Source organism: Drosophila miranda (assembly GCF_003369915.1).
Source record: "Drosophila miranda strain MSH22 chromosome Y unlocalized genomic scaffold, D.miranda_PacBio2.1 Contig_Y2_pilon, whole genome shotgun sequence".
In the NCBI taxonomy this organism is placed as follows: domain Eukaryota; kingdom Metazoa; phylum Arthropoda; class Insecta; order Diptera; family Drosophilidae; genus Drosophila; species Drosophila miranda.
Window position 1 is genome coordinate 7,938,798 of NW_022881614.1, and position 21,728 is coordinate 7,960,525.

Sequence of the window (21,728 nt, forward strand, 5' to 3'; positions counted from 1 at the left end):
CGATCATGCGCGACCTCGCTGACGTTCGCATTCGGCCCGCGACCATAGTTTGTGGCTTTGGGTGCTCCTCGCCACGAAGATCGAGCCTTCCTCTTCAGATGTGCCTCTATTTCCACGCACTCATCCCGCAGTTGGTCTAAGGAATAAACCCGTAAGCCGTAGACGAAACTCGCTATCTCATCTGTGAGTGCCTTTTTGACGATTTTTACCATCTCCTTTTCAGGTGGTGGCATCTCCAACCTCGACGCGAGCTTTCTCATGACATGGAAAAAGTCTTCCACACTCTCGTTTGACCGCTGCATTCTTTCTCGCAGTTCTCTCATGCGGTCGAACTCGGACGCCGTGCCTCGGAAACGAGCAATTAAGTCGCCCCTTAGTTTCTGCCAAACACCACCGCCATGATCACGGATGTACTGCCAGTACCATTCCCGCGCGTTTCCTGTAACCAGGTGATGAAATCCCTTTAGAACTTCATCCCACGGACAGCGGCATTGGGCTTGTAGGAATTCAATTCGGAACACAAAATCCTCGACTGTCATTTTGTTGCTGTCTCCGTCGAACGTCACGTCCCATTTTTCGACTCGGCCCCACCGTGGCCAAGGTCTATAACCCGGGGGATTTGGATGCGGATCTTCTCGAGGAATCCCACCAGCTCTCCTACCATCGCCAATTTCGCGCTTGATGCCCACCCCGTTGATGCTGCTCACTGGATGCGGTCGGTCCTACTGCTGAAGACGGTTCCGGACCAATACCACCTCGCCCCGAGCGAGCCAAAAATGGTTTTGGTGGCGGAATCGGCGCATCAGTCGTGCTAGACGGCTTCCTTTTCGGGATTGCTCCTCGATACTCCTGCTCGTGGTGAACCTCCTCCCGCTGCGGTTCCTTCTGCTGCTGCAGCTGTCTAACCGGCTGGAGTACCTCGTTGAGTTGGTGCATCATCTCGATAAACCCCTTACGCAACTCCTACTGCAACACCCGACTAATCGAGTCAGTGTTCGCTGCCCTGTGTGTCGCATGAGCCTGAGCCAACGATACGTTGACTGCTGATGCCAGTTCGGAAGCAAGCGTGGGTGTAGGATCGGACATTGGCCATTCTTCTGACCTGGCCTGGACCGGTGTTCTTGGCAACCCACCCACAGCTCCAAGTTCCTCCCGATCTTGATATAACATCGCCCCTGACACTTCTCCTATCTGGTCCACTGTTTTGTTTACGCGTGATCGCGTATGATACTGTCGACTACCCCCTTCTTGTGGCATCTGCACCGAGCAACACCAATATTACAAAAAAAAAGGGAAACTCCTAAACTAAGATAATATATATAAATAAAGAAATAAATCCCCAAAGAAATAACTAGTAAGAATAAATAACACCACGCTTCGGACCAATAAATACTCCGATAAATAAATAAATAAATACCGATATAAATATTGCGCCAACCAGCGCCGTTAACGAGATATATGCAATTAAATATTTGAATAAATAAATAATAACATACATGTATATTCGATCGACACCTAAGACACTCAAACTTCAAACACATTCAACACAACACAAAACCTAACAACACAAATTCCTAACAGTTCTTCTTCTTCTTACAAGATTCATTAAGAGGGGGACACGTGACTAGCCGGGACCAGCAACCGCTCCAGTTTCTGCGCTCCACTTGACAGTCACCCTACGGATATCCTACAATTACGAACACCACCTTTGTGTGGCCTGTCATCTACTCTAGTCATCGCTCTAAGCGATGGCCGATAAACGAGAAGCCTCACGGTGCATGAGCTCACTTTGCTTGTGATTTGTTCCTATCATCCATCGGGTTGTCTTTACGACTCCCGGGCCACATACTCCTCACCACCTCTCGGCAGACAGACAACAGGTTCAAAAACACGAAAGCGGCTTTGTTTTAAACAAACAGGTGCGAAACTACAATGAACATTTACCTACATGACTTACTCTAACTTATTCCAATATCACATTCCATCACAGATTTATTCGATATCACAGTCCACCAGGCAATGTGTCCGTCGCAAACTCCCTGTCCATTTTTTTGTTGAACGGCAGTGACTTACGTTCACTTGCGACATCGAATAGCGGCAAAATGTTCAACTGTAATTCGTAAGTCCCTATCACATATTTTATATATCCGTTAACTGCCTCCGTCTATCCATCCCTAGCATCAATCACCCCGCGCCATTAAGGACCAGCTTTACGCTCACCTTAAGCCTGCAGCATTATTTTTTTTTTTTTTTATTATTTTTTTTCATTCCCCTCATCTGCCTTTACCAGCCCGAGTGACATTTCTTGTAATACCACCCGAACCTGCGTCAGTCCAGATGCATGCGAATTCGAAAATAAATTGGGCGCCATTTGTTACACTTGGCTTGTTTCCCAGAGGGCAATGCCGGCTAGCTGTCGACCCCAGGGCTGGGTAGTTCCCCTTGCCCGCCAAATGTAGACAAAAAAGGAGACATACTACTTCTCGGGACATCAAAACTAACAACAACCTAACAACAACAAAGAAAATCATAAACAGACGGCTATCAAGTGGGTGAAGCTTGGGTGTTATCACTTCGCGCGCCCGCCCTACCTGTGACCAAACACAACGTTCATTTTGGCCACCCTCTGCTGGAACGGTAACGGCTGGCCTAATCCATGGCTTACGCCACGCGTCCTCCCTCTATTTTAAATTTAATGCATCATGCTTCAATATATATCCAAGCTTTAATAATCGTAAATTGACAATTTCATCTTTCTCATTAATAAATAGCTATACTCAAAATTATCACTAACCACTAAGAAACACCAAAACGTTCGACACAAAGGCAAACAAGGAAATAACTGCTGAAATTTCGTTCAACCAACAGGGATACCCTCACCCATACGTAATGGAATATGTGTAGATGAGTGGATCCAGTTTTACGGGAGTTAATTTAACTCGGGCCCCTACGGAGACTTAACCTACCAAGAGCTCTTGTTAAGGGTCCCCGGGACATAAACAATAAACAATATTTTTTCACAAATCCCTCGACCAAATACGGAGGACTGATGGGACCCCCGCGTCACCCACTAAGGGTTAATCTTCTGGCACTGAACAGCTGATCGCAGATTTAGGTTCGTGAAAGGTGTTGGTGTTTTTACATATTTTTTTTCAATGTACGTTAAACGGTTTAAGCTAATACTAATTACTAAATAAAGGACAACACGGATTATGTTTTTTTTCTTTAAGTTCAAACGACGTGGGCGATCGCTGGCCGTGGCCGGTCAGCCCTAAATTTATATAGGTCCGTGTATACGTGTGCGCGTGTGTGTGTGTGTGAATAGGGTTTCGGGGTTGTTACCTGGTGAATGAGACCAAACGTGTGGCACGCACTGGAAGGCGATGCAACGATCGTGCGGTGTGGCTAGAATCGCCCTGGCAGCTAAATCGTTCTCTTTCACCCTCCCCCTTCACACGTCCCGCGCTACTTGGCTCACACACGCGCAACTGGAACGAACTCACTCGGGTTCCGTTGGGCAGGCTTCTTCTCTGCAGTCGACTTTCTCGAACTCCAGTGTCCCTCTCCAGGAAACCTTCTGGCCCGGTTCTGGTGGCTATATTCCTTGCCGGCTGTTTGTTAAATTTTCTGCATTACAACCTATTTTATCGCCCGCCTTTTCTGTACTCACTTCAAACTTTCTGTTTTAAGCACAAAATTTCCAATTTCGACGTTACTCCGTCCAATATAATCCAATCCAATCCAATCCAATTCTATAATCCAATCCACGTTTTCTAATATTTTCACTCCTATTTATCCCTTTTCCCTTACTAATACATATAACTAATCCTATTCTCTTCCTTATATTCCCAGTGACGGCTCCAGCTCCCCCCGATGTCCCATATACACCATCGAGCCTCCCTGGACTTCCGCTAGATGGCGCGTCGCCCTCAGCCCTGGCCACCTATCGTTCAGGTGGGACTGGAACATTGTAGCTTTCGTAAACATACATTTGACATTTTACTACTTCAACGTTTTAAAAAGACCGAGCCGAACTAAAGGATCACTATAAGCCCTTAGATTCTGATTTTCTCCACTGTATATAGTTTTTATACCCGATACTCAAAATGAGTATTGGGGTATATTAGATTTGTGGTAAAAGTGGATGTGTGTAACGTCCAGAAGGAATCGTTTCCGACCCCATAAAGTATATATATTCTTGATCAGCATCAATAGCCGAGTCGATTGGGCCCTGTCTGTCTGTCTGTCTGTCCGTCTGTCCGTCTGTCCGTCTGTCCGTCCGTCCGTCCTCTTCAGCGCCTAGTGCTCAAAGACTATAAGAGCTAGAGCAACGATGTTTTGGATCCAGACTTCTGTGATATGTCACTGCTACAAAAATATTTCAAAACTTCGCCCCGCCCACTTCCGCCCCCACAAAGGACGAAAGTCTGTGGCATCCACAATATTGAGGATACGAGAAAACTAAAAACGCAGAATCATAGATAATGATCATATCTATCAGATTGCTGAATCTGGATCAGATCAGATCATTTTTATAGCCAAAAGGAACAAATCAATTTCAGTGGCTACGCAGCGCCCGACGTCACGCTCAGACTGATTTTCTGTCTCTCTCGCACGCACTCTTTGTCGTCTCGTTCAATATTAGCGGCGTCTGCCGGAGGAGAGCCATACTGACTAAGTATCGGGTATAACTGTAGAGTTGCGGTGTCCGCAGCAACTCACAACGTTCCCCCTCGTTTATGTTCACATCTGCCCCCAGTAGATGGCGCTACTCTCAGCCTACTCACCTGAGCCCGTATGGCCGCCAAATGGATTTGTTTGGCGCGCAAGTCAAACTTCTTCATGGATAAATCCTCCTGCAGCTCGTTGACCTTGTTGTACAGCTGCCCCTCAATGCCACGCGTCTGTGTCCGATTCAGTGCATCGATGGCGTCCTGCCGCGCAAATGAAGAGCAACCAATATAGACACACACATTAACCATCTATCTATCTGGGGGAAATGAGAATCGTCTTATTGTTGGGCTCACCTGCAGCGGACGTATCTGCAATTCCAATTCTATGGCCTCACGCTTCAGTGACTCCAGGGCCGAGCGCTGCGACAGTGTGGAGTGGCGGTCAAAGACGAGCTCGTTCCGCAAGTTGGGGGTCATCTCCTGTAACACACACTCTCGCCCATTCAGCCGCATGCCGCAGACAGGTTTCTCGCATTCTACTCACATTATGGTCGTCCATCTCCTCGCCTGGCTCGCCTTGGGGTGGAGCAAAAGGCCGCCGAGGAACCTTCTGGGCCTGCGATGGCTGGGCCAGGAGGCGCACAAAGTTGGCCAGATCCTGTGGCGGCGAGACCGCACTGCACTGGTTGGTCAGGCTGATGTAGCGCTTGGCCTGGTCGCTAGCCTGGGCGAATGGTGGCGGTAACAGAAAAACATGTGATTATGACAAGTATGACAGTAGTAGACCCCAAACAACTACGACTCCTCACACGAAACTTATGCAGGAGCTTTATCCTGTGGATGTGGATGTGGCCTGTGTCCGACGCTGCCCTGCGCTGCTCTAACCATTAAGCAAATTACTATGGCAAATTGCGACCGAGGGTAATTATTATAATCGTGCACAAATTATGCCACAGGAAACAAAAGTCGTCACAATATTTAGCCTTAATTCCAGGTGCCAGGCACAATTATCAGCACCATCCCTAGCAACTGTATCACCAGCAGCCACCTGCTGCAGTTATAAATCACTTCACCGCCAGCTGCCCCCTCTGGCAGTCGCACTCACACTCACCTTGCTGGCAATTACATCGGCTCCCTGAAACAGCGAATCGGAAACAATGGACAGGACAGGTCATTGTGTATCTCCTCCAGCTCCTGCATCAGGTGTGGCAGAGTGTCGCAGTGGTACGCCTCAAGCATTCCATTCGTGGCATGCAGCTGATGCACGTACGCATTGTGTGCGTCTATGTATTCGGTGAGCGAGTGCTGTCTGGGGTTCTGTCGATGGGCCATGTGGCACTGCTTGTAGTCCATCCGGCACTAAAAAGGAAAATCAAAGTGGGCTGGGACACACCTCAAACAAGAATTTATGGCTAAACGGAATGCAGACAAAACGCATTACGAGGCCTTTGAAAAGGCCCAAATCGAGTATGCGGTTTGTGTGACTGGCAATGATTTTTACCAGGACTTCCACCAATCTCCTAATTAGCAAAATAACCCATTCACTCACCTTTGACAGCTTATCTTCAGTCTTTGCGATAATAGTCTCAAAAGACTCCCTGTGTGTAAATATTTTACGGCTTTGAACTTTGCGATGAAAGGACTTGTCCAACATTGGTCGCGACACCTGCAGGTTTGGTAAGAAAATTAAGAACGTAAATTTGAACGTGAATGTAAGGATGTACAAGCCAGTGCTTTCGTGCTTTCGCTTTTTATTTATGTATGTTTTTCCGCGCCCAAAGGCAAACCATCGCGGAAAATTAATATATAATGCATAAGCCAAACAGCATAAAAACATCCCACGAGCGCGAAAACAAAGCAAACAATGGGAAAAATTAACATTATTCGGCACTCCAATTACACATGTCTTTTCCCAAGGTAATTAGAGTCTGCTTTTAATGATGACCTTTGCCTGCTTAATGGTTGGCTCAACGGATCGATGCAGCATTCATGTTTGAGATGCCAAGCTTTTTTGGCACCTATGTGTTTCAAAAATGAAAAGAGATTTTGGGTTAAACTTTATAATTCGTATTTAAACTTGGTGGCTTAGCGGAAGCCGATTGCTTGCTATTGCCAGATAAACTTTATGCGAGATCGATATGCAACCAATGCGCAGAGGGGTTAGCATAGAACTAAACTAGACGACGGCGTTAGACCAAAGTGATTGCCGAAGTGGCGGCAGCAGATCAAAGCAGTTGCCGAAGTGGCGGCGGCAGAGAGCCCCTTTAGCGGGAGAGCGCAGCAGCTCTGCAGAACGTCAACGTTTTACAACATAGGCGGCTCTCTCTGCTCATACAATAATAATGTTAAAGTTGCGGTTATTCTTCAGCGGCTGGCCCGAACATACTCCCCCCGTTGGGAGCTAGTCTCTCAACAGATTCCTTAAGGGGCAGCAAACATAGCCGAGTGACGGCCCTCCTGATGTTTCCTGAGGATGTCTTCAGGTCAGCGACGCGACACACTCCGTTCTTGCCCAAAACGACATCGACCACTCTAGCCAGTGGCCAACGCAGTGGAGGAAGATTTTCGTCCTTCACCAGAACGAGGTCGTTCTTGCAGATGTTTTGCGCGGGGGTACGCCACTTCGCGCGCTCTTGCAAAAGAGTGAGATACTCTTCGCGCCAACGGCTCCAAAATATTTGGGTGTTGGGTGACCCGCTGCCTGCCATCCAGACGATTGTAGTTAAGCTTCGTTAGGTCAGGCTCGAGGATTTGCTCATGGGGGCCGCCTAAAAGCAGATGAGCAGGAGTCAAAACGTCTAAATCATCAGGATTTTCTGAAAGCGAGAGCAAAGGGCGAGAGTTAACAATTGCAGTGATCTGACAGATCAGAGTGCGCAGCTCGTCGAAGCTAAGCACAGATGGTCCAACTGAGCGGTACAGGTGATATTTTGCGGTCTTCACGGCCGCTTCCCACAACCCGCCAAAATGCGGAGAGCGAGGTGGGATGAAACGCCAGTCGATCGAGTCCGCCAAGCAGGATTCGTGGACCTCCTTCATATGCGGTTCGCTCAGACAAAGCTTCTTTAGCTCCAGAAGCTCGTTCTTGGCCCCAACGAAGTTTGTCGCATTGTCCGACCAAATTTGACTTGGCCTTCCTCGAGTGGAAGTAAAACGCTTTAGTGCGCCTAGAAAAGATGCGGTGGTCAAATCCTTTACGAGCTCCATGTGTATAGCCTTAGAAGTGAAGCAGATGAATACGCTAATGTAGCACTTGATCGGAGGCCTCGTGCGGATTTCTGATCGGTAGAAAAAAGGTCCACAGTAATCTACTCCAGTGACTTCAAAAGCTCGATATCCTTCCAAACGTTCCTTAGGTAGGTCTCCCATGATGTGTTCAACCATGCGCGGCCTAGTCCTGAAGCATCTCACACATCTGCTGACGACCCTTGACACTGCCTTAACACCTCCAATGGGCCAATATTCCAGCCGAATTTTGGATAGCAAGGCGCGAGGTCCGGCATGGAGGTTTCTTTCATGATAATATCTTATCAGCGCAAAGGTAATGGAATGTCTCTTTGGCAGAATGAGCGGGTGCTGAGCGTCAAATCCTAGCGATGAGTTGCCAAGACGACCTCCAACTCTAAGTAGTCCAGAATGATCGTTGAACGGGTTGAGCGAACTAATAGAACTGGATTTCATGACTTGACTATTGCGCCGAATCTCCTTTCTGTCCATCCACAAATTTGCCAGCTGAATGTGTCGAATTAGAAGATGCGTTCCTTGCCGAATATCAGAAACGGTGAGTCCTGGATGCCTAGGACGATGTATAAGTTTATGCATGTAGGCGAATGTGCGCTGCATGCGAAAGAATGAATTCGCAAATTTGAGATCGGCATGTGGAGACGTGATTAGCAATCCTCTCTGGCGAAGCTCCAAAGTTGCTATGTTGTTAGTAGGAGATACAGGCCACTTAGCCTTGGAGCCTAGCAAAAAGGATGGGCCGTGAAACCATAGCTCTGACTGGATAGGATGGTTGGGAAGCGAGCCTCTCGAGAGAATATCAGCAGGATTTAAAGATGTGGGAACATAGCGCCATTCCATGGCTGCCGTCAACTCCTGAATTGATGCCACTCGATTTGCCACGAAAACTTGAAATTTAGCTGGCTCGTCCCTAATCCAAGATAATGCTGTTGACGAATCCGACCAGCAATAGAACCGACCTGTAAAGATTCCCATGTCCTTTACATTCTGCATGATTTTCGCAAGCAAATGGGCTCCACTTAATTCCAGCTTAGGAATCGATATAGTCTTTAGCGGCGCCACTCGCGACTTTGAGCACAAAACGTGGCTCGAAGACTGGGCTTCCCTGGACACGACATACACGCAAGCGCCATATGCTTCTAAGCTGGCATCACAGAATCCGTGAACTTCTGTAGCCACACTAGAACGAAGAACCAAGCGAGGAAATGAGATCCGAGAAATGCTTGCCAAACTATTTCTCAAGTCCATCCAAGTTGAATGCAACGCTGAGGGTAGGCTTTCATCCCAATCCAAATTTTATCTCCAAAGCTGCTGAAGGAAGATTTTGCACCTGACAATGACTAGATTTATCAATCCAAGAGGGTCGTAGAACCGCGCAATCGTAGATAAAACCGACTGCTTTGATGTCTTTGAGTTTGTGTCCAGTGCGGACAAGGCAAAAAGCAGCTGATCCGAAGCAGGGTCCCACGCTAAGCCGAGAGGTTTGGCAATGTCGCTTCCATCATTAAACTTTAGGAACTTCTCTATGTCATCTTCAGGGTTCCCTCAAGTACTTCCTGGTGACTGGAGCACCATTTCCTAAGTCTAAAATTACCACGGGACAGTAAAGCTGATGTTTGGTGCATTTTGTCCATGACCTGTGCGACCGAATTACCACCCGAAATAAGGTCATCCACGTAAAACTCCTGCCGCAGAGCAGCTGCGACAACGACGATTTAGCGGCTGTCCAGTTAATCACTTTATGACTTCCGTTTGGTGAACAAAGAGGCGTCAGTATTTTTAGTCTATTTGATACAGGTAGCCCTGTAAGTTTTATTCATAAGTCTTTGATACCGAAGTCGGCTATAGTTGAAGCCTATAATGAAGTTAGGAAATACTATGGACTAGGAGGACAACCAATTCCCATATGGGGAAAATTTAAGTGCCATATTGAATTTTGCACAAAGAAATATATCGTTTTATTAAACATCGTAGATGATAACATGCTGCCTTTGCCGGTATTGTTGGGACGCGATGCCCTTAAAGTTATTGAAGTAAAATTAGTTCATAAGAAAAATATCAATGCGAAGCAACACACATCATTAAGTTCGTTAAAGCAAAAAGCTATTAGTTTAACCTGCGCGTCTTTATTCACCGAACGTAAAAATAATATTAACATAAGACTATATGATAAGTTAGATGGTAATCAATTAGAAAGAAGCGAGCTAATCAAACGTTCCAATCCATTTAAAAATCAGACACAAGAAAACTCAAGGAATGACAAAATGGCCATCGAGAATATGAATCAAGGCGACGAATTCAGTAACTTTTGTGCGTCGGTAGAGATTGATGAAGAGGAACATATTAACGTAGGTTTCGAATTTGGCCTCACTCTTGCAGAAAAGTGTAGGGAAGTTATTAAGACATACTATTTACACAAAGAATTTGATTTTAAAGCACCACCAAAGTATCAGATGCAGATTCGTGTAACAGAAACAACACCATTTCATTGTACTCCGCGTCGTTTATCCTACCATGAGAGAGAGAAAGTAGCTGAAATAGTAGATTATCTGTTAGAAAAGAAAGTAATCCGTCATAGTCTCCTTATGCTTCCCCGTTGGTCCTAGTAAAAAAAAAATCTGGAGAACTTCGAATGTGTGTCGATTACCGTGGTCTGAACAAACGAATTGTTAAAGATAATTTCCCATTGCACCTTATTGAGGACTGTCTTGAGTTTTTAGAAAACAAGTGCTGTTTTTCCATTATAGATTTGAAAAGTGGGTATCATCAAATAGGCGTAGAAGAAAAATCAGTTCCGTATACATCGTTTGTGACACCGCAAGGACAGTATGAGTACTTGAGAATGCCCTTTGGGTTAAAAAATGGATCCGCTATTTTTCAGAGATTTATTTCGGAGCTCTTGATAGACTTTATTAGGAACAAAAGCATTGTAGTGTACATGGATGATATGTTAGTAGCGACTAAAACAGTTGATGAACACATGGATATATTAAAAAGACTATGCATTCGGTTTAGCGAGCAAAATTTAGAGATAAATCTAAAAAAGTGTAGGTTTGTCAATCGAAACATCGATTTCCTGGGGTATAAAGTTAATCAAAACGGAATAGTTCCTAGTGATTCCCATATTGAGGCCTTGAAAAAATACCCAGTCCCTCAAAATGTAAAAGCACTGCACTCATGCTTGGGATTCTTTTCGTATTTTCGACGTTTCATGTTTTCATTTGCGACGACAGCTAAGCCCTTGGTGCAGTTGTTAAAAGAAGGTGGTCCGTTTCCCATGAATAGAGAACAGGTAAAGACGTTTGAAACTCTTAAGAATGCGTTGGCAAATCCTCCGGTATTAGCCATTTTTAGCTCAAATAGAGAAACGGAATTACATACAGACGCAAGTTCATACGGTTATGGCGCAATACTGATGCAAAGACAAGATGATGGGAAGATGCACCCTGTGTCCTATTATTCCGGCAAAACAACAGAAAGAGAATCACGTTATCATAGTTTCGAACTAGAGACATTGGCTATAATTTATGCATTGAGGCGTTTTAGAGCATATTTGGAGCATAGGTCCTTCAAAATAATCACGGATTGTAATTCGTTAGTACAGACGTTAACCAGAAAGTCAATTAGTCCTAAGATAGCACGGTGGTCCCTAGAGTTAGAGAACTATGATTACTCCATTATGCACAGACCTGGGGCCAGTATGGCGCACGTTGATGCGCTGAGCAGACAAGATCAAGTGACGAATATGTTAGAGGATGGTTATAGAGTCAAATACGGTTTAGAAAAGTCTAATTTAGAAAAAGATGAGAGTAGAAAGCAATATACGAGGAAGAGTGTAAGTAGAGACAACACTGGTAGTGAGCATAGAGGTACCGTAGAGAACCCTGTGATTAAGTGTAGAGAATTAAATATCAATAGAGAGCGTAGTAGTACCGTACAGAATACTTGTCCTCGACAAGTATCGATATGCCAACACACATTCATTCGAATACGCCGATCAAGAAAGAAGAACATATCATAAAACCGTGCTATTAAAAGTTTACATGTTAAACTTTATAATTCGTATTTAATCTTGGTGGCTTAGCGGAAGCCGATTGCTTGCTATTGCCAGATAAACTTTATGCGAGATCGATATGCAACCAATGCGCAGAGGGGTTAGCATAGAACTAAACTATAGACGACGGCGTTAGATCAAAGTAATTGCCGAAGTGGCGGCAGCAGATCAAAGCAGTTGCCGAAGTGGCGGCGGCAGAGAGCCCCTTTAGCGGGAGAGCGCAGCAGCTCTGCAGAACGTCAACGTTTTACAACATAGGCGGCTCTCTCTGCTCATACAATAATAATGTTAAAGTTACGGTTATTCTTCAGCGGCTGGCCCGAACAATTCATATATGAATTGAATTATCATAATATTCCATAGACCGAATAAACAAATTAGCTTTTAGCTTTTATTTATAATAAATTTGCATAAATACAAAAATTTTGTATCTCTTTACTGAATGAACAACTAAAGCGTTTCCTGGATCTCTCAGTGACGAATTTCTATCAATATTTCAATCAATAAACGGCATTATTCCCAAAAATAAATAGGCTTGAATGCATTTCTGGTGGAGCGGCTCTGGTCTATTTTCGACCAAGGTAACTGAATATGTCACAAAGACACGATTTTGCCATTAACTCTGGAGGCTTTGTGCCCGGCATGTAGACCCTTTCCATCCAAACAAGCACTTACCTGTCGGGAGAGGACACTGGCCACATCGTTGCAGGCCTGCGAATCGGTCTCGGCCTCCTGCAGGAATGATTCCCATGCCTGAAATATGGCCAAGTGGCAGGCGGGTCTGCACCCCACGCCTCGGTTGCCATCAAAATAATTGGACAATTTTTGAGAACTTACCTTTCTTTGCGCAGCTCAACATTCTTTTTGCGATAATTGGACACTAAAGTTTGTAGGGCAGTTGCGTGTTCCTCATGCAGTTGGGAAAGCGTTTCGGTGAAATCGGATACTGCAATGAAAAATAATATAGTTTTATTCAATTTCAGGCCTTTCTCAGCACTAGATTAAATTTTCTGAAAGCCGTGCCGGGAAGCATTCCAAACATTTTAGCTCAAATCGACAGGCTTTATGGCCCGGAAACAAATAAAAATGCATTAGAGATGAAAAGCAGTAAAAGAGGGGTCTCGGAAGGAAAGGGGGTCTCCCTCCTGAACGACGGTTCAAAACGTTTGCCCTGAGATGTGAGAACTGCTTCACCTCGCATTTCCAGCTAAGCACTTCCTGTTGTGGTGGAGTCTGCCAGGGAAAGCTTATAAGGTGGAAAAATGCCAGAGCAAGACTCTCCATAAAAGCTGGATAATCCATCATATTTACGATTGCTCCAGTATGCATATGTCGTTCCACTCAGACTTGCCTTTTAACTCCTCAACTTGTCAGTTTATTGGCCAAGCGATTTTGTTGACTTTCGATACATGATGCTTCTCTTGGGAAACAGGCTGTCGGGAAAATTTGGAATTTCTCGTCAAAGATGAGAATCTTAACTTCGTTTTAATCAATATTTTCTTTTCTACCCGAATGCTTGACTTGGAACTCATAATGGGTCCAAAATGCTATTACAAACTTGTAATAACCATCCCCAAACATTGTTGAGCTATGCTAGAGGGGAGTCGAGATGGTTACCCCCTAGGGAAAACTTTCTGTGACAACATCGTTATTCAAAGTCAAAGTAATGCCAAAAAGTTGCATCTGTGCCGGAGATAGTCCAACGGGTCACATGGTTCGAGTAGGTGTGTGTTCTTGTGTACAAACAAGATCCAAGATAGGAGCTTAAATTTATGAGGCTTTAGTTGTAGCCTGTAGTTGTAAGGACACACGTGCGAGTGCTTGCAGGAGCCGCACAGATTTATGTCTCCATCAGATGGCATCAGAAGGCAAGACAAGCCCAAAGACAAAGACAATTGGCAATGGGAATCAATAAGCCATAAAAGCTACAACAGCCGACGGAAAACTTATCAAATTAAATGCTCCCACATAAATTGTTTTATTTTCTTGTCGAAAAATTGCCTCGCATGCTCTTTCAGGTGCGAGCCAAAGCTGAAACCTATCCCCTGTCACTGGCAACGCGAATTGGATATGACTTGAAACACAAACTTGTACATAGTCGTACCCACACAATAGATTCGCTTTGCTCACCTGTTTTAATTAACTTAAAGTTGACACTATTCTGGGACTTGAAAACCTCGTTCTAGCTGCTGTGGCTGTAGTCCTTGAGCACGCCGCTGTAAGACGCCATGCTGCCGCCGGCCCGGGGGGTAAGGGAACCACCTCGTAGCCCCCTCCACCCGAAGAACTTACGATTTCTTTGACCACTTGAAGATTTTACCGAAGAATCTGCGAGAACGTTGAACGTTGGACAGAAAAAATAACGATTTTCATTAGTTTCGACATTAGTTGGCATATTTTCAATAGAACCAAATAAAAAATATAATTGTGTGAACGAACAGAATACAAGAAAATTCAAACAAAACAAACCAAATTGAATGCAAAAAAATGGGGGGATTTTCAAACGAAATGTGATTTGTTTTCTTGCGGAATAACCGGAATCAAGTGTTCGTCAATGAAGCAATGTCGGGAATTATTTGGGCTATGCTGCGAATCAAACAGATCGCTGCCTCTTGTATTTATGCATAAATAATGAACGCAAGCGGCACTTTTCCTCCGTCTCCCAAGGCGGAGCCCTTCGCTGCGAGTATTTTCCTTTTCCTTTTTGTTCTATTTTTGATTTTGTTGTTTTTGTTTTTCGGGGCCGAGAGCGGAAATTCTGAAGGCCATTACTAGAGTCAATACGAGGCGAAATAGGTTTGTTCGGCTGTTCCAAAGTCAAAGTCTTGGTCAGGGCAGGGGTCGGGTCGGGTGCGAAGGGAGTCGGTTCATTTAAAATTCAATCAATAAATGAAGCGAAATTTCATTGCCGCGCTGTCAGAGCCGGGATTTTGTTTCGGCCATATATATACAAACTTCCTGGCCCACACTCGCACAACCAGCTCAATTGCAGCTCACATAAAATATTCACGGGCCGAGATGTAGCTGGAATGGAGCGGAAGACAAAGAAGAGCTCACATCGCACCCACGTACGGTTGTGTACATCTATTAAAGGACAGCTGCAGTGCACAAAATGGGGCCGCCTGCTAGATGGCTTGGCTGTCGTATCCTTTTATCCTTGTCAAATTTGAAACGAAATAAACAAGGCGTGTCTGAGATTGCCAGAAGTTGGCCACAGCAACAATCACGTAGCCCTGTTGCTGTTGCTGTTGATTTACTTTGCCGTTGGTCATCAAATTTTCCATGCTGTGAACTTTTAAATGAATTAAAGTGGGTGGCTGGTGGCTGGCTGATGGGGTCCTCCATGAAGGATGGTGCCGCACGCTCACGTGCCAGCTGCAAGGATCTGCACAGCCGTTGCCGTTGCCGTTGCCACTGCCGTTGCCGTTGCCACTGCCGTTGCCGTTGCCACTGCCGTTGCCGTTGCCACTGCCGCTGCCGTTGTCGTCACTATCGCTGTTGTTGATTACACTTCACGCGCTGCTAAGCTGACATTCATTCCGGGACGACAGTCACAGCAGGATGTGCTGCTGCTGCTGCTGCTGTCGCTCTCGCTACTGCTACTCCTTCTGCTCCTTTTACTTCTGTAGGAAGAAATTATGTGCGTGCTCGCATTTAGCGAATGCGCCAGAGGCACGCAATTCACTTTCATTCCCAGTTGCACTTTCAGCTCCATAAGAAAGAATGTAACCCACTTCTGCATGCGAAGCTTAGGGGACGGATCAAGGGTGTCAGGCAGAGAGCAAGCACCTTAAACGCCTTTAGTTCTCCTCCTCCTCCTCCATCTGTGCGTTTAGTACAGAAAAGTTAGCCAAGCAAGGACATAACACGACTGAAAAGGTAACTCTGGCCAGGCCAAAGCAGGCAAATCCTTGGATGAACTGGAAATTCGATAGGGCGGCGGTCTTTAACGTGCCTTTTTGGCTCCCAGGGAGCTACGGCTTTGGATGAAAAATGTACTCCTTGAAAGAAGATTAGAGTACAATCGGACAACAGTTTAAGTGATTTATTGATTCTTCGTTCGTTTCGGATTTGGGGCATTCTCATTCCTTGAGCAATTGTCAGATCATTCCAAGGATACGCCAGGCAAAGGCAAGAACTTCAATTCAAACTCAAAACGGAACTCAAACTGCATGTTGTGGTATGTTTTTTAATGTTGTGGTATTTTATGTGGCATGGCGGTCGAGAATGCTCTACGAGACGCGCGAGGCGCAGCAATCAACTGTAAACGATTCGATTAGCGGGTGCAAGAGTGGACTTGGAAGGCACCTGTCACCTTTGGAGTGCGCTCCGGCCGAACCACCGCCGCCACCGCCTGCAGAGTTGGATCCCCTTTCCACAGCGCCCGCACCAGCACCCGCACCCGCACCCGATCCTGGTCCCGGTCCCCCTGCTGTTGCCCCATCGTACTGATCCGCACTGCGAGTACGAGCGTTGGCCATGCGATCGCGATCCTCACGCGGGGAACGGGCAAAGAGGCCACCGCCCCCCCCCGCCTTTCCAGCGGGCCTCCTCGCCCGGGGCGAGTCGTAGACACCCGCGCGGCCCTCCAGTGGCGGCGAGTAGCCACGGCCCCCCTCCGCTGGTGCCGAGCTGGGGGTGCGCGGCTGGAGCTTAATGACGGGCTCGCGGGCCTCAAAGAATGCATCGAAGTTGTTCTGGCGCAGGTTCTCGCTGCTGAACACCGGGTTCTCCACATGCACGTGAACGTCCTCACGTAATCGGTTGCTCTCCCGCGTGTCCGAGGATGTGGAGCGGCCCAGCCGCCCCAGAGGCAGGTGGAGCTTGGGTCGCAGCCGGGACTTGTTCGTTGGAGACCTACCGGCACTGACGCCTGGTCCCACGCCGCTGCTTGGCGACTTCTCGGGCGGAAGATCCATGGGCGACATAGGCCGGCCCCAGCCGGGTCCGAAGTGGGCATGTGTGGGATCTGGCGAGGGTGTGGGTGGTTCCAAGAAGATGCTGGGACTCCGCGACCGACTGACCAACTGACCAGCGCCATAGTCTAGGCCACCGCCAAGGGCTCCCGCCTCGTCGTCATAAGCTGCGCTGCTGCGCTGGAATGGTGCTCGTCCTGGTCCAGTGGCGCTGTTCCCCTGTATCTGGCTGGCATCATTATACATGGACGCAGGCGGCAGGCGTCCGCTCCTCACGCTGGCCCGCTTTGCGGAGCTGTGGCTGTGGTTCGAGTGGGTCAGCGAGGAGCGCGATGCTCGAAGTATGGGCGTGGGCGGCAGGCTCTGGGACTGCGGTGGACCAGGGCTGATTGCTCCTCAAAGCTGAAAAAGCTGGTGTGACCAGGTGCGACCGGTGCTAGTGCTGGTGCTGGCGCCGGTAACAGTGGCTGCGGATATTGGTTGATGCCTATGGATGGACTGGCAGGCGGATCTTCGAACGGAAACGGAGTGGCGGTGGCTCTGCTGCTGGTTGTGGCAGAGGTTAAGTTTTTGGCTTTGGTTTTGGTTGCGGCTGCGGCTGCGGCTATGGTCGTAGTGGCGCCGCTCTCTGGGTACTCGATGGGGACGAGCGGCTCTCGGAGGCAGTCGAGTGATGGTCGCGGTTTCACACGTGGCGCAAAGAAACCATATGTCATCAAGATGAGCTCATCGGCGGGATATATTACGTACATTCCTTACGGCCCCCATGTGACATGGTGACACTGAGCTAAGTATATCTCAGCTAGTTCTCGGATCGTATTGGGATCGGTACAGAAAACATTACACGTACTGTATACTCGGAGCTCAAGGGTTCGGAATAGTTCATTACGGATTTAGTTGGGTTTTGGTTACGTTACGGGCTGTCCTGTCTTTTGTGGGGGTTTCTTCAGTTATTCTGTCTTTACGTGGGTTTTCTCAGTTTTCTCTAAAAAAAATCATATATAGAATAGTATCTAACTAGAGGCTAGGTAAACGTACTTTCCACAGCGTGGGGCTATCACAAAAAGAGTTAAAATTAGTTTTATTTCACGGGTCGCGCTGTCATTTGGATCGCTGCATGCTGCCGATGCTTGAGGACTGGATTCTGCAACGGGAGAAGGAAACGAAGGCAAGAAATAACAAAGTTCATTAGATTAATTGCTCGACTTTTAATTTTCAAACAACACAAGAAAAGTTTTGCCACAAAAACCGCTACAGAGCATCATTAAAAAGATTTCTTTCTGTGGGTCTGTGGGTCATTCGCTCATGCGAGTAGTTTTGCTCATTAAATTGTTTCGTTCCATGGAGTATCTTTCTTCGGTCAAACTCCTTTAAGGAACAAGTATTCAAATGACCCTCGTAAAATAGAGAGCCTACGCTCACTTTTTGTATTTACTCACCATAATTGAACTAAATTCACCACTGTATTCTCTCTCTTATGCCCAGTACTCAAGCACTAAGATTTGTAATAAATAGTTATTCTCTAATACTCAACTGGATCGATCGACTTTTCTCTTTCTTGTATAGACTTTGATTCGTTTGCAGACAAAACTAACACACCCCCATCCGTGAATTAACATTAATGCGGAAAACGCTCCGTGTACAAACATTTTGGCGCCCAACGTGGGGCATGTGTGTTATGTTAATTCTTCTGTGAACAATTAAACTAATCGCAATCTACAAAGGCAACAAATACAACATTCGCTCGTCTCGCAGCTGCAATCGAAAGTTCCGAAAACCGTATCAGAATTGTTCGTCTAGATCGCGGGATCGTTGTCCTCGCCTTGCTCTCGCCGTTCTCGCTTAATTTTATCATTCGCTTGTCACCCACAACGCATTCAACGGCGCTTGCATTCTCGGTTCGTTCGCTTTGCAGCTACCTTCTTTGGTCCATCGATCAACGCATTCTTTCTATTGGAATTCCACCGCTTCACTTTCGTTTTGCTTTCGTTGCCGCTGCTGGAACTTTTGCTTTTGCTTTCACCGTTGGATTTGTGCTCTAGCTGCTGCTGCTTGCTGCGTTTTTTTGTTGTTGTTATTTTTGGAAGCTCTAGTTCTGTGTCAGCGTAATTACACTACACAACAAAATGACGACGCTCGAAAACTTAAAACGCCAACGGAGCAATATAAAACGAAATATAACTCGGATCAAATCTGTGGTAGATGCTAAATCGGAATCCCCGATATGCAATGATGAGCTTCGCTATCGGTTACATCTTAGAAACGTATTTCAAGAATGTTTTAAATGTCCAAGCTAATATTGAAGACCTTAGTCCGAATGATGAAGACGGGCAGATTTGGAGGATACATACATGTAAGAAGGAGTGGGCCAGCTAGCCTATTGAGGGGGCAGCGGAGATAAGCAACAGCAGTAATAACAGCAGCAGAGGAACAGCTGATTAGCAGCAACAGCAGTAGTAACAGCAGCAGCAACAGCAGTAGTAACAGCAGCAGATCAACAGCGGACAGAGAAGGAGAGGAACAGAGCGAGGCAGTGAAAAGGAGAGAACAGCAGCATACGGACGCGACTCAAGCAGCAGCAGAAAATCAGCAGAAATAAGCCGTAACATTAAGAACTTTTGTAAGCACACATACCAGGCCACCGCGATAATAATACGAATAAACAATATTTTAAATAATATCTTACATACATAGCAATCAAGCTAGCCATAAAGGAAAAAATGGGAGGAGATCTGAACGTCAGCATTGTTGCGCCGGACTACCACCCACCGCCAGTGAAGTCATCGTTACCAAGGTTGTCGCTACCCACTTTCGACGGAACGTATGCAAACTATAAGAATTTCATTCACTCGTTCGAGCAAATTGTTGTGCGTGAGTCTGGATTGTCTAATATAGAAAAGCTTAATTATTTGCTGACCTGCCTCACGGGGCCGGCATTAGATACAATTCAGGCATTCCAGGTTACAAGCGAAAACTATCCGAAGGCCCTAGCAAAACTCAAAAGCCGTTTTGATAATCCTACTCTTATATTTTTAGAAGGTATTGAGGCATTGTTTGCACTACAACCTGTGGAAAGGTCAAACAGTCAGCAGCTTCACAGCCTAGTGGATAAGGCATCCGCTATATTAAGCTCGCTGCAGTCCATCGGAAAACCTGAGAACATTGTTCACGCTATGGTTATATATATTATAATGGAAAAGTGTGATCAGCAAACTCGGAACAAGTGGAAGGAATCTCAGGTCTACAAAACTCTGCCAACCTGGCTAGCATAAACACAGCTTTTGGAACGCCACTGTCAGTTTCTCCATTCGTCTGGAAACTCGGCTGCTACTTCGTCACAACGAAAGGCTGAATCCAATAAGTCAAATCGTCATTCTAATCACCAAATAAACTCGTCGTTTGCTATCACTAATCCGTCTTGTACACTTTGTTCTAGTTCTGGCCATAAGATCTCTAATTGCGCTCAGTTCAAGGCTATGAACAGCAACCAACGGTAAGACAATGCAAAACGCCTCGGTCTCTGCATCAATTGTCTTGGAAATGGTCATAGAGTGGCGCAATGTTCATCGACTCATCGTTGCCGATCCTGTAATCGGAATCATCATTCATCTTTGCATCACTCTCAGCCGCAACAGCCACCCCAATCATCAGCAGGACAATCTTCAACTACTGAACCGGTACTCCAACCAGCGCAACCCTCCTGGCAAACGGCTCATCAAGCTGCTTCACATTCTCATATGGAGATCGCAGCAGATGATCAAATTTTGTTGGCAACAGCTATGGTTTTGGTAAAGGATGCCACAGGTGAATACAAACTCGGTAGAGCGTTGCTTGATTCATGTTCTCAGGTTAATTTTGTAACCGAAACCTTTGCACAAAAGCTTCGCCTTCGTCGTGAAAAACACCACATTGGAATTCGCAGTATAGGAGACTCCCTTACTAGTTTGAAGGCTCGTACGACTACCTCTATTAAGTCACGTACTTCCGGCTATCAGCTGACTCTCCAGTTTGGAATCACATCCCATATTTCCTACCAGCCAGATAGTGAGATCGACATATCGAATTGGAGCCTACCAGCTAACACTCCATTGGCTGACGAATCGTTCTATAGGACTAAACGTATTGATTTGTTACTGGGGACCGAAGCCTTCTATGGAGCTCTAGCTGTTGGCCAGATTCGCATTGGTCCAAATCTTCCCACTTTGCAGAAGACTCTTTTTGGTTGGGTTGTTGCTGGGAGGTACCAGCGGCAATATAACAGACAGCCACCATTGTGCTTGGCGACTGTAGAAGAGTCGATCGACAAGAATTTGCAGCAATTATGGAAAGTGGACTCATTTGTCGATCCAAGCGCTAGAATGCTCCCAAATCATCGTCGCTGTGAGGACCATTTCAGGGACACAACACATCAGGATGCCAGTGGGCGGATTGTCGTTCGCTTGCCATTTCAAGAAGATCCAAGTTGTCTTGGAAGTTCCTTCGATACAGCTCGAACTCGATTTTTTGCCATTGAGAGACGTCTCGCTCGTCTACCGGAAATTCGCTCGCAGTATATCTCGTTCATGCAGGAATATGAAAGTCTCGGCCATATGTCCCTCGTACTGAATCCTAACTTGGAAGAACCGCATTATTATATACCCCACCATTTCGTTCCGAAACCAAGCAGTACCTCGACGAAGCTCAGAGTTGTCTTTGACGCCTCTTGCCGTACAACATCTCAAAGGTCACTTAACGATCTACTTTTAGTCGGCCCTACCATTCAGGATGAGTTGTACTTGCAATTGCTGCGGTTCCGCATGCATAGGTTCGGCATCACAGCCGACGTCACAAAAATGTGCAGGC

The 21,728-nt window shown here is 46.3% G+C and overlaps 1 long non-coding RNA gene and 1 pseudogene across 1 annotated transcript; one reads left to right on the forward strand and one right to left on the reverse strand.

Annotated features, from left to right (window-relative positions):
* The window catches only part of LOC117193536, a 178,364-nt pseudogene that overhangs the window by 105,471 nt on the left and 51,165 nt on the right, over nucleotides 1-21,728 (reverse strand).
* Nucleotides 235-1,754, forward strand: LOC117193541. Its single transcript, XR_004474621.1, has 2 exons — nucleotides 235-449; nucleotides 1,601-1,754. It is a non-coding gene; the product is annotated as an uncharacterized LOC117193541 (long non-coding RNA).